The sequence below is a fragment of the Erythranthe guttata genome, chromosome 5 (genome assembly GCF_056151865.1).
Source record: "Erythranthe guttata isolate IM_541 chromosome 5, IM_541, whole genome shotgun sequence".
NCBI classification, from domain to species: Eukaryota; Viridiplantae; Streptophyta; class Magnoliopsida; order Lamiales; family Phrymaceae; genus Erythranthe; species Erythranthe guttata.
In genome coordinates, this window is record NC_142537.1 from 17,442,420 (window position 1) to 17,455,026 (window position 12,607).

A 12,607-nucleotide genomic window follows, 5' to 3' on the forward strand; every position below is an offset into this window, starting at 1 on the left:
GAATTCTACTCCGTATTCACTTAGCTCTATAGCCCATTTTGCTAATCGTCCGGACGTTTCGGGACTCCTTAGTATTTGCTTCAGTGGATAATTGGTGAGAACCACTACTTGATGTGACTGGAAGTAAGGTCGAAGCTTCCGGGCTGCGTTGATGAGGGCGAGAGCGAGCTTCTCCATATTGGTATAGCGTTGCTCGGCCCCTTGAAGAGCGCGACTTATGTAGTATATGGGTTGGTGACCTCTTCCTCCATCTCGGATGAGGACCGCGCTGATGGCATCAGCCGAGGTAGCTAAGTACAGCATGAGTGTGTCTCCCGGCTGAGGTTTTGTGAGCAAGGGTGGTGAAGCGAGGTATGACTTTAGCTCAGTGAAGGCTTTTTGACATGCCTCATCCCACTCGAACTTTTTTCCTCCCCTTAGAATCTTGAAAAATGGGAGAGCCTTGTCCGCTGATCTTGAAATGAATCTATTCAGGGATGCTAAACAGCCGTTGAGTTGTTGAACTTTCTTGATCGATGTTGGCGGAGCCATGGAGGTGATTGCTTCGATTTTAGCGGGATTAGCTTCGATTCCTCGCTGCGAAATCATATAACCCAAAAATTTGCCTCCCTTAACTCCGAATGAACATTTGAGGGGGTTGAGCTTCATCTTATATTTTCGCAGGGTGGCGAAACACTGATCCAGATCAATTAGGTGGTCCGAGACCTTGACACTTTTGACGAGCATGTCGTCGATATACACCTCCATATTTTTACCGATTTGATCTGCGAACATTTTGTTCACTAGACGCTGGTAGGTGGCTCCTGCGTTTTTTAACCCGAAAGGCATGACTTGATAGCAGTAGATGCCTTGGTCAGTGATGAAACTAGCCTTCTCTTGATCTTCTGGTGCAAGTAAGATCTGGTTATATCCCTTATATGCATCGAGGAAGCTGAGGAGTTCGCACCCCGAGGTCGAATCGATGAGCTGATCGATTCTGGGTAGAGGAAATGGGTCCTTAGGACATGCTTTGTTGAGGTCAGTGAAGTCTACGCATAATCTCCATTTTCCTCCGGGTTTAGGAACGAGCACTACGTTCGACAGCCATTCAGGGTACTGAACTGGTCGTATATGACCTGCCTCTAGAAGTTTAGCCACTTCTGCTTTGATATGCTTGTTGCGTTCGGGTCCAAACGTTCGTTTCCTCTGTTTGACTGGCTTCATCCTCTTGTCGACGTTAAGTCGATGTAGGGCTACCTGAGGGGGAATGCCCGACAAATCTTGGGCTTTCCATGCGAGCACATCTCCATTGTGTCGCAGGAAGTTGATTAGCTGCTGCTCCGTCTCAGGATCTAAATCAGATCCGATGCGTAGGAGTTTGGAATCATCTCCAGGTGTGAGCTCTATGAGCTTAAGCTCTTCGACAGCCGCTAGCTTGATGCTATCGTCTGGTACACTGATGAGGATTTCTTTATTGTCCTCAATGATTGCATTGACCCACTTCCGTTTGTCGGATTTTTGGGTATCGTCTCCCTTTCCGGGCGGTTTAGGCTTCTTTGAGGGTTCTCGTAAGGCCCTTGCATAGCATTCTCGAGCGAGACGTCTATCTCCAAGCACTTCTCCCATTCCATAGGGAGTAGGGAACTTCCATTTCTGATGGTAGGAGGAAGGTACTGACTTGAATGTGTGGATGGCTGGCCTCCCCAGAATGATGTTGTAGGGTGATGGCCTGTCGACGACGAGGAACTTGATTAGTTTCGTGATTCGACAGGGGTCTTCCCCTAAAGAAACAGGCAGCTCCACTTCTCCCATTGACAAAATGCCTTCTCCTGTGAACCCTTTCAGGGGTGTGGAGATGGGACTAAAACGGGCATTATCTATGCCTAGCTGCTTAAAAGCATGGAGGTACATGATGTCAGCTGAGCTCCCACCATCTACTAATATTTTCTTGACCAAGAAGTTGGCCACCGTTGTTGTTACCACTAATGCGTCGACATGGTCTTCCTCTGGACCTTCGAGGTCGGAGGAGTTGAAGACTATGCTGTGATCAGGTCTTCGTATTTGATATACGCGTTCGGATGGAGAAGCGCGTTCTTGATTCATGCGCGCTGATCGAGCGAGTGTGCGTCTTGCATTATGTGAATCGCCTCCCGCCGGTCCTCCGGAGATGAAGGAGATGATTCTTCGGGTAGGTTGGTTATCATTGTTATCTAGGTCACGTCGGTGACTCCCATCTTCTCGTCTTTGTTGTTGATCTCGGTTATTATCTCGGCGTGGAGGATCATCACGGCGTTTATTTCGCGGCTTATCGACGTATTCGCCTAAATGGCCCTGTTTGATCAGCCTCTCAATCGCCATTTTAAGTTGTGCACACTCTTCCGTAGTATGCCCTCTGTCCTTATGGAATCGACAATAGCGATCCGATTTTTCTCGCTTTGCGTTTGGCTGCATAGGACGTGGAGGTTCTGCTAAACCTTTCTGCTCTATCACGTGAAGGATTTCCGTGAGGCGAGTGTTCAACGGAGTGAACCTATTGTAGGAGGAAGAGGGTTGGCCTTGAGGTGGTAGTGGTGGACGTCGATCGTCGCGCCTCCTATTGTCCTGACGGTCGTCTTCCCTTTTTCTTTTAGGAGGAGCATGGGTAGAGGCTTCCTCTATCCGGACGTATTTTTCGGCTCGATTCAGCAACTCTTCTAGGTTGCCTGGAGGTCCTCCGGCGATAGATTCTTTGAATCTACCCGGTTTCAAGTTCTGCTGCATGATCCCGGAGAGCATGTCTTGTCCTACACTGGGGACCTCGTGGACGGCTTCTACGAAACGCTTAATGTAGTTGCGGAGCGTCTCGTTATCTCTCTGTACTATAGAGAAAAGATGAGCTGGAGTCTTGGCATATTGTTTGTTGATGGCGAATTGGTTGGTGAAGCGGGTCGACAACCGAGCGAAGGTGTCAATCGACCCTATGGGCAGGGAGTTGAACCAATTCATTGCCCTCTTGGAGAGAGTGGTGCGGAACATTTTGCACATCGCGGCATCTGTTGGGCCATATAAATCTGCCATGGCACTGAATTTCTCTATATGTTCCTGTGGGTCGGTGGTCCCTTCAAATTGTGGTAACCCCGAGATCTTTACCCCTTGAGGTAAAATCTCGTTGAGAATGTCTATGGTGAAGGGACTGCGTCTTGTTGGGGGAGGCATTCTTTCATCCCTTTGATTATTTGGTTGGGAGAAAAGGTTTTGGCGAGACATTCTGCTGTTTACTTCGCCTTCTCCCTCATTAAAGAGAGGGACTCTTGGTGGTGACGCATTCCCCCGTGGGGGTGAGCGTGGACGTCGCTGTCTGGGCTGTGCTCCTCGGTGGTTGGTAGATAATTGCACTCGGGATCGTGGATCCGAGGTAGAGGAGGAGACACTTATTTGATTCGCTATTGGCTGTGGGGCCACGGGTGGCGCTACAGGTGGAGCTGGTGCTGGTATCGCATTGGGAGCGTTTGCTCCCATCGTGGCGATGTATTGAGTTACAGCCTCCGTGGCGGCGCGAGTAGAAGCTTCCGCTATCATACGTTGGAGCGCGTCCTCGGTTATTTGAACCGTTCGAGGAGCAGGGAGAGGTGGATCGGCGAGTGGTGGGTCCCGAGGGGGGATCACCTGAACCTCGCGAGGTGGATCTGCAGTACGTGGAGGAAGTTGCTCCGCGGCGCGTGGAGGAGGTGGGATGCCAGATCCTCCACGGGTGGGGAGGTTATTAGCTGTGTCGTTTTCTCTCCGAGCTGATGCCTCAGGAGGATCTTGTTGGCTACGTGATCTGGTTTGCATCGTTCCCACAGACGGCGCCAAAATGATGAAGCTAAAATATAGCTCACCTAAGGGGTATGGAAAAATGAGTTGGGAGAGCAAAGCGGATCAGTAGCTTGACCACTCGATGATCCTGAGGTCCCTACAAAATAAGCACACGTGAACTAAGCCGGGGGTTGATCCGGCGGAAACCCCTCCGACGCTCAAGTCAGATGTACGGATCGTAGAGAGAATAGAGAGAATAAACTCGTGGTGGATTATCAATAATGAGAACGTACCTTTACAAATGAATAAAACTTCTATTTATATGTCGTTGATTGAGTTGGGCTTATTTTGTTGGGCCCAAGCCTTACTTTGAAGGTGCTTGGGTTTTCGTGTAATGGGCCCGAATACTTTCGTGTATTGGGCCTAATTATTAAATAAATTGGGGTCCATTGGGTCGGCCCAATTAGGTATAGATATATATGTATATATATATAATATATATATATATATATATATATATATATATGCATGCTTGAGTAGGGGTATTTTCGTCATATTTTGTAAAAAATGTAATGTGAGGGGGAGAGTGTTTGTATTTATGTGTAGTATAGGGGGGTATACGATACAAAATTCATAGTACATGGGTGTTTTTGTATTTAACCCTTATTTATTTTATAGAGAGGGAGTTTCAAAATTTTGAAACATATATAGAGAAAATGTTGTTGTTGTTTACTTATTTTCTGAAATATGTTTGTAAATCAAAATTGGATTGACATTTTATGTATACGTTATGAATTGGTTAATAAAAATATTATGCTCGTCTCTATATTTTTGATTATATTCCACTCATCGGAGGTTGGGGGACTTAATTGTTATTTTTTGTGTAGACCTGAATTATTTAGTGGATTGAGGTCATTTAATTGGAGCTCGTTCGGTTAATGTTGGGTACCCGTTGAACTCGATAATTATTACAGACCAAATAATAATTATTTAATAACAAATAAATACCTATGGGAAATGGGATTAGGGAGTACAGATATTCCTACGAAAATAAAATAATAAACACAAATAGAAATTACAATAAATTATAATAAATATTCGTGCTAACCCAACTGATTCGACTTGCGAATCAGGGAAGACGACGGTCCTTTCCGGCTCAGTCCTCAAGGCTGTTCTCGTCCAAGTCCCTGTCCAGGTGCCTCCAACACTCCAGGAATCGAGCCACACCACCACGAACAGCCACCTTCCGTCAAGACCCGTATTCACCCGAACCCTCACTCAGAAACCCAAATCTCAAAGAACAGATACTCACACAGACTGTATCCGAGAAAAAACCCACAACCCGATTTTAGACACACAGCCCAAAGATTCTCAAACACAGCAGAATTTTGGGAAGAAAAGGAAGTAAATAATTGGTTTTTTCGTACCTCTCACTTTTTGGGGCCAGAAGAATAAATAGGCCCTCAAACGAGCAACAAGAAGCGAAGAAATCGCAGAGCAGATCAGATCCGCCATGAAAGACGGACCAGAAGAAAACCACCGAGAGAAGAAGCGGCGGAGAAAGAAAGGAGAGAAATTAGGTTTTGCTGAATGAGAGAGAAGAGGGTTTTATATGGTGGAATGTGTGGCTGAGATTAGATTTGATAATCTAACGGTCATAATAAAACCTGTACTCAAAGTGGTGATGGGCTGATTCCTTTTGAGAGTGGGCTGCCATTTGGAAGTGGGCTTGGGCTGGTTTTAAGTTAACCATCTGGGCCCAAACACCAACAATCTCCACCTGGACCAGATGGGTCATCGGAACAGCAACTGAGGTCATCATTGCCGGGTAAATGTACCTGCACTCAACAGAAAGAGTTAGTACATAATTTATTTGCATAAAATAAAATTAAACTACGAAAGCAATAAAAAATGAAATACATAATGTAAATCAACCTTTCGTCTCGAAATTTAGATTCTTCAAACAAGACCTAAATTTTTCGATGGGTAGGCATTTAGTACCCATATCAGCCGGATTAAATTCGGATGGGATCTTTTCAAGTCTAATTTTGCCACGATCCACAATGTTACGAATAAAGTGGTACTTAATTTGTATGTGTTTAGTTCTCTCGTGGAAAACCGGGTTCTTACACAATTGAATACCTGATTGGCTGTCTGAATAGACAACTACTTCTCCATTTAAGAAACCAATTTCCTTAAGAAGCCCTTTAAGCCAAATGGCTTCTTTCATAGCCTCGGTTGCAGCAATGTACTCTGCTTCAGTAGTAGATAAAGCTACTATACGTTGCAACTGAGATTTCCAACTAATGCAAGAGCCACACAAAGTGAAAACATACGAAGTAGTAGATTTCCTATTATCTCTATCATTAGCAAAATTAGAATCCACATATCCGATTAATTCAACACCATTATTAGATTTGGAGAAATTTAATCCCAAGTTCAATGAACCTTTCAAATAACGAAGAAGCCATTTAAGCACTTCCCAATGCGGCATACCGGGATTAGACATATATCTACTTAAACAACTAACCGCATACGCAATATCAGGCCGAGTACAAACCATAAGATACATAACAGATCCAATAGCATTGGAGTAAGGCACATATTGCATATCATTTATTTCAGATTCAGTAGAAGGAGACTGAGTCTTACTTAGCAAAAAATGGGCAGCTAATGGCACAGAAGCAGATTTAGCAGAATTCATTGAGAATTTTTCCAAGATCTTTTCAACATAAGAAATTTGATTAAGAAACAAGGTGTTATTACTACGATCCCTATCAATATTAATTCCAAGAATCTTCTTGGCATCTCCTAAATACTTCATATCAAATTGTTCACTTAGACACTTTTTGATATAATCAATGGATTTCAAGCAAGGACTAATTAGGAGCATATCATCAACATAAATTAACAGAAACATAGGGATACGAGCATTCTCCATAAAATAAAGGCAAGGATCGAAGTCGCTTCGTTTAAAATTCAAAGAAAGCATGCAAGAGTCAAATTTCTTATTCCATTGCCTAGGAGATTGTTTCAAGCCATACAAAGACTTTTTAAGCAAACACACATGTTCACCTTTATTAGGATCTATAAAGCCCTCGGGCTGTTTCATATAGATCGTTTCATCCAATTCACCATGCAAAAACGCAGTTTTAACATCCATTTGCTTCAATTCCCAATTAAAATGAGCAACTAAAGCAAGCATAATACGCACAGTAGTGAATTTAACAACAGGGGCAAAAATTTCGGTGTAGTCAACACCCTCTTTTTGAGTAAAGCCCTTGGCCACAAGCCTAGCTTTATACCTAATCGAATCTACTTCACTTTTGACCTTAAACAGCCATTTGCAATCTACCACAGAACAATTAGCAGGTTTAGGCACAAGTTCCCAAGTATGGTTAACATGCAACGAGTTCATTTCATCATTCATAGCATTTAACCATTCGGTAGATTTATCAGATTTTAAGGCATCTTTATACGACTTAGGCTCATTTCCATCAAGTGATTCAAACACATTAAAAACATGTGAAGCAAGGTGAAAATCATCAAAGTGTTTAGGTTTCCTAACATGCTCACGTCTAGGTCTATCCCTAGCAAGTTGATAATCAGACAAATCATCCACGTTAGGCAAATCAGTTTCGACAGTTTGATCTTGCAGATTTTCAGATAATTCAGAATCACTCACATCATCAGATTTAATAGGCAATTGCTCCACCTCATTTGGAGTAGATTGAGGAATAACCACATTAGGGACAGCAAGACAAGGAAATTCAGATTCATTAAAAATAACATCCCTACTAATTATGGTTTTGTAACCAAATTCCCCTTTCAACCAAAGCCTATACCCCTTAACCCCATCGGGGTAACCTAAGAAAACACATTTCACGGAACGGGGTTCAAGTTTGTCACCTTTATGGTGAACAAAAGCAGCGCAACCAAAAACATGCAAGTTTGACAAATCTACTTTCTTACCACACCACACAGATTCAGGTAAGTCGCCATTTAATGGCACAGATGGAGAACGATTAATCAAATAAGTAGCAGTCAAAATTGCTTCACCCCAAAACAACTTTGGCAGTCCAGAACTAGTTAACATAGCCCTTACTCTTTCGAGAAGGGTTCTGTTCATTCGTTCGGCCACACCATTTTGTTGTGGGGTGTGCACAACAGATTTATGCCTCCTAATTCCAGATTCAGCACACAGATTATCGAATTCTAGGTTGCAAAACTCAGTTCCGTTATCTGTCCTAAGTGTTTTTATACGTTTACCTGTTTGATTTTCAATCAGCATTTTCCACGTTTTAAATTTATCAAAGACATCAGATTTTTGCTTTAACAGGAAAACAAACACTTTACGAGAATAATCATCAATAATAGACAGAAAATAACGGTTCCCACCATGTGTAGGAACACTGGCAGGACCCCACACATCAGCATGAATATATTCTAGGATTTCCGTGCATCTAGATGGATTGGGAGAAGGATTTTCAGGAAAAGGAACATGCGTTTGTTTACCTAAAATGCATGAATCACATAGAGTCACAGAAGACACTTTATCATTTCCAAAATACTGATTTTTATGCAATATACTAAGCCCTTTATTACTCATGTGACCTAGCCGTTTATGCCATAATTCAGATAAATCATTTTGGACAACATTCACAGATGCAGAAGATTCAGCAGAACAAACATACATATTTCCCATTCTCAAAGCCTTAAACAAATAACGGCTACCCTTCATAATATTCATGCAACCATCACCCCAATCCCCACGGAAACCATCATCTTCAAGTACAGCACACGAAATCAAATTATGACTTAAAGTAGGAACATGCCTCACGTTTTTCAAGGTTAACACATAGCCCGAAACAAATTTTAAGCATACAGTTCCAATACCATTCACAACTATTCTAGTGCCATCAGCTAAAGTAACACCACAGTTTTTCATTTGCACATAGTCAGAAAAAACTTCCCTACGTGGAGTCATATGATATGAACATGCAGAATCAAGAAGCCATTCATTCTCACTAAGAGAGGCTAACACAGAATTCACAGAAGCATGCATACCACTTAGCATAAAAACATCACCCATATTATCAGAAACTTGATTCACATTAGCAATTTTCTGATCTCTCCTAGGTTTAGGGCACACATTAGAAAAATGGTTCGGATCACCACAATTATAACACTTCCTAGGAGTATTTGGTTTCACATTATACTTTCCATTCCACTTGCCCTTTTTCTTGTTTTGAAAATTTGAAGAACTTTGCGCATTTTGATTGAAAGCCGGGTTTTTGTTTTGAAAACGATTTTGTTGCTTTCCTTTCACAAAGTTCACCTCACCAAAAGATTTATTGCTCTTGTTCACTTTTAAATCCAACTCCTTACTTTTCAAAGCATTTATAACAACATCAAGAGTCACAGAGTCCCTACCATATTTAATGGCAGATTTTAAATCATTGTATGACTCTGGTATGGCATTTAAAAGAACAATTGGAGTATAATCATCAATATTTTTATCTCCAGTCAGTTTAATATCTTGAACAAGTTTTGTAAATTGATCGATGTTGACATCAATCTCTTTGTTCAAGTCAAGTTTAAATCTGAAAAATTTTTCGAGCAAAAACAATTTTGAGGGCAAGGAAGTTTCAGTATAAAGTTCCTCCAACTTATCCCATAGTTCTCTAGCAGATTCATGCTTTCCTACCTTTCTAATCACAGAATCACTCAAATTCAGAATAATAGAGGCATAAGCAAGTTCATCAAATTCTTCACGTCTGGCATTAGCCATAAAAACATCTTCTAAAGAAATAGCTTTAAAGCATTTTTGTTGAATTAAAATACTTTTCATTTTTTGTTGCCAGATTGAAAAATCACCTTTTCCATCAAAAGGAGCCACAGAATAAGCAGTCATAGAAGCCATTATCCAGAACACACAGCAGGATAAAAAATTACGATTGCGCAAATAAACGATACCAAAGTTGACGTAAAGCAAGTGACGAAAACCTAGCAGTCCTCCCTCAACTACCCCAACCAGATCAGGAAGCACTAGCGGTTCCCGCAAGCTGGGTTTTTGTGTAGAGAGAGAGGTTAAACTAAATCGAAAAATAAATCTAGATTTGGTATCGTGAAGACAATTCAAGTAAGCAGCGGAATAAATAAACGAGAATTTAGCACACACAGATTGAATCACAGATTCAGCTAAATTAACACAAATGGACACACAGATCCAGCACTTAATGGACACACAGATCCAACAATTAATGGACACACAGATCCAGCAATTAATAAAACTGGACACACAGATCCAGAAACGCAACCAAAAAATAAACAGGAAAATTAAAACCAACCATAGGGGGTTTAGAATACAATACCTGAGCAAAACCCATGGTAGGGTTTTGTACGCCAGTTCAACGGGTACAACAATTTAATGCTCTGGTACCACTGTTGGGTACCCGTTGAACTCGATAATTATTACAGACCAAATAATAATTATTTAATAACAAATAAATACCTATGGGAAATGGGATTAGGGAGTACAGATATTCCTACGAAAATAAAATAATAAACACAAATAGAAATTACAATAAATTATAATAAATATTCGTGCTAACCCAACTGATTCGACTTGCGAATCAGGGAAGACGACGGTCCTTTCCGGCTCAGTCCTCAAGGCTGTTCTCGTCCAAGTCCCTGTCCAGGTGCCTCCAGCACTCCAGGAATCGAGCCACACCACCACGAACAGCCACCTTCCGTCAAGACCCGTATTCACCCGAACCCTCACTCAGAAACCCAAATCTCAAAGAACAGATACTCACACAGACTGTATCCGAGAAAAAACCCACAACCCGATTCTAGACACACAGCCCAAAGATTCTCAAACACAGCAGAATTTTGGGAAGAAAAGGAAGTAAATAATTGGTTTTTTCGTACCTCTCACTTTTTGGGGCCAGAAGAATAAATAGGCCCTCAAACGAGCAACAAGAAGCGAAGAAATCGCAGAGCAGATCAGATCCGCCATGAAAGACGGACCAGAAGAAAACCACCGAGAGAAGAAGCGGCGGAGAAAGAAAGGAGAGAAATTAGGTTTTGCTGAATGAGAGAGAAGAGGGTTTTATATGGTGGAATGTGTGGCTGAGATTAGATTTGATAATCTAACGGTCATAATAAAACCTGTACTCAAAGTGGTGATGGGCTGATTCCTTTTGAGAGTGGGCTGCCATTTGGAAGTGGGCTTGGGCTGGTTTTAAGTTAACCATCTGGGCCCAAACACCAACAGTTAAAAATATACGAATCACCTTAATTATGTTCTTCGAATCTATGACACTTCTCAGAGAATCTTTTTTTTGTTTGGAAAAATTGGAGCATTTAATACACACACGTGAGGGCGTTGGAGCTTTTGGTTCCTTCGATGTCTAAGTGAGCCACATATTTAGGAGAAAATAAATAAGAGTCTTAAATTGCGTAAAATAATTAAAGAATGAATTAATTAACAATACCGACAAATAATCTATTTATACATGATGATGCAGAACGCAGGCACAATAACAAATTAATTGCAACGAATTAATACGAAATAACACAAGAGCTCTGTAATCCACCAGAAAATTGTGACCACTCTAAAAATAATATTATAATAAACGATGATGAAAAATAATCCCTACAGCAACTATATATACTAATAAAAGCTTAAATTCCCTAATTAAACTAGGAAAACGAAATATCACCAAAAAAGGTAAAAATGAAATAATTCTAAATCCAATAGAATATTGCAATTTGGAAATAATACAGTTTGAGGATTTCAAATTCGAATTTTCTAAAATTAATTATGAATTATTTAAAACTTTCTTAAAACAACAACAACATTGTTTTGAGGACCTAAACGACCTTGAAACACCAAAATTCATTGTAGATTATGTTATAGATGCGTGTTTAGATCCCCACGTCGTTCCGGTTCAGAAAAGCTTGGTTCCGCACAGTTCCACCTCCGTCGCCACTCCATCAATATGCTTTGATTAACTTAATAGTGGGCTGGAGATAATTATTTGATTTTCTACTTGCAATTGAGTTCATGTCTTGAATTATGAGTTTGGACTATAAATAATGGGCTAAAGGAGAAAAAATTTCATTTTGAACAATAGTATGACTTTTTTTGACACAACATTTATATAATAGGGATTATTTGACAAACCCCCCTCATATCCATTGTACAATTAAGATGGGTCCATGTTTTTTTTCTCTCTTTAAGAAAAAACCACGATCTTTTATCTTTCTCTGACTTTTCTTTTCACCGCCCAACTTTTCTCTCTTTTATTTTCTCTTCTCCATCACGTTCGCCTCTGCCGCTGCAATTTTTCAGATCGATTTGGCCGTAGAAAACGACATCCACAACTCATAGATCGCTCTCATATCTCTTTCGTCAAATCAAATCTGTCGCGAGGGGCTTCAATCCGAGCAATTTCAGCCTTCTTTCAACGAAGGTAACAATCATTAGATTATTTAATCAACGTTTACACAACTTGATAAGAAGGTAACAATTATTATATTTTTTGGTTAATTATTATCAATTTTTTCTTCTGTTTTGTTTTATGTATTTGGTTCAATTAAGCTGAAGGGCTTTTGGATCTGGATTTGTTTTTTTTTTATTTTTGAAAAAGGATATTTTGAATTTGGTTAATGTTTTATTGTTTAAATAATGTAGACAACTATTCATTCATTATTTTTTTATTGTTTTTACGATCTTAATTTACTTTAGAAAACATAAATTGATATATAATGAATAATGTCATCGGAAAAACAACATAGTAATATAAAAACAACTTTAATTGGCAATTTGTGGATAAATCATGGA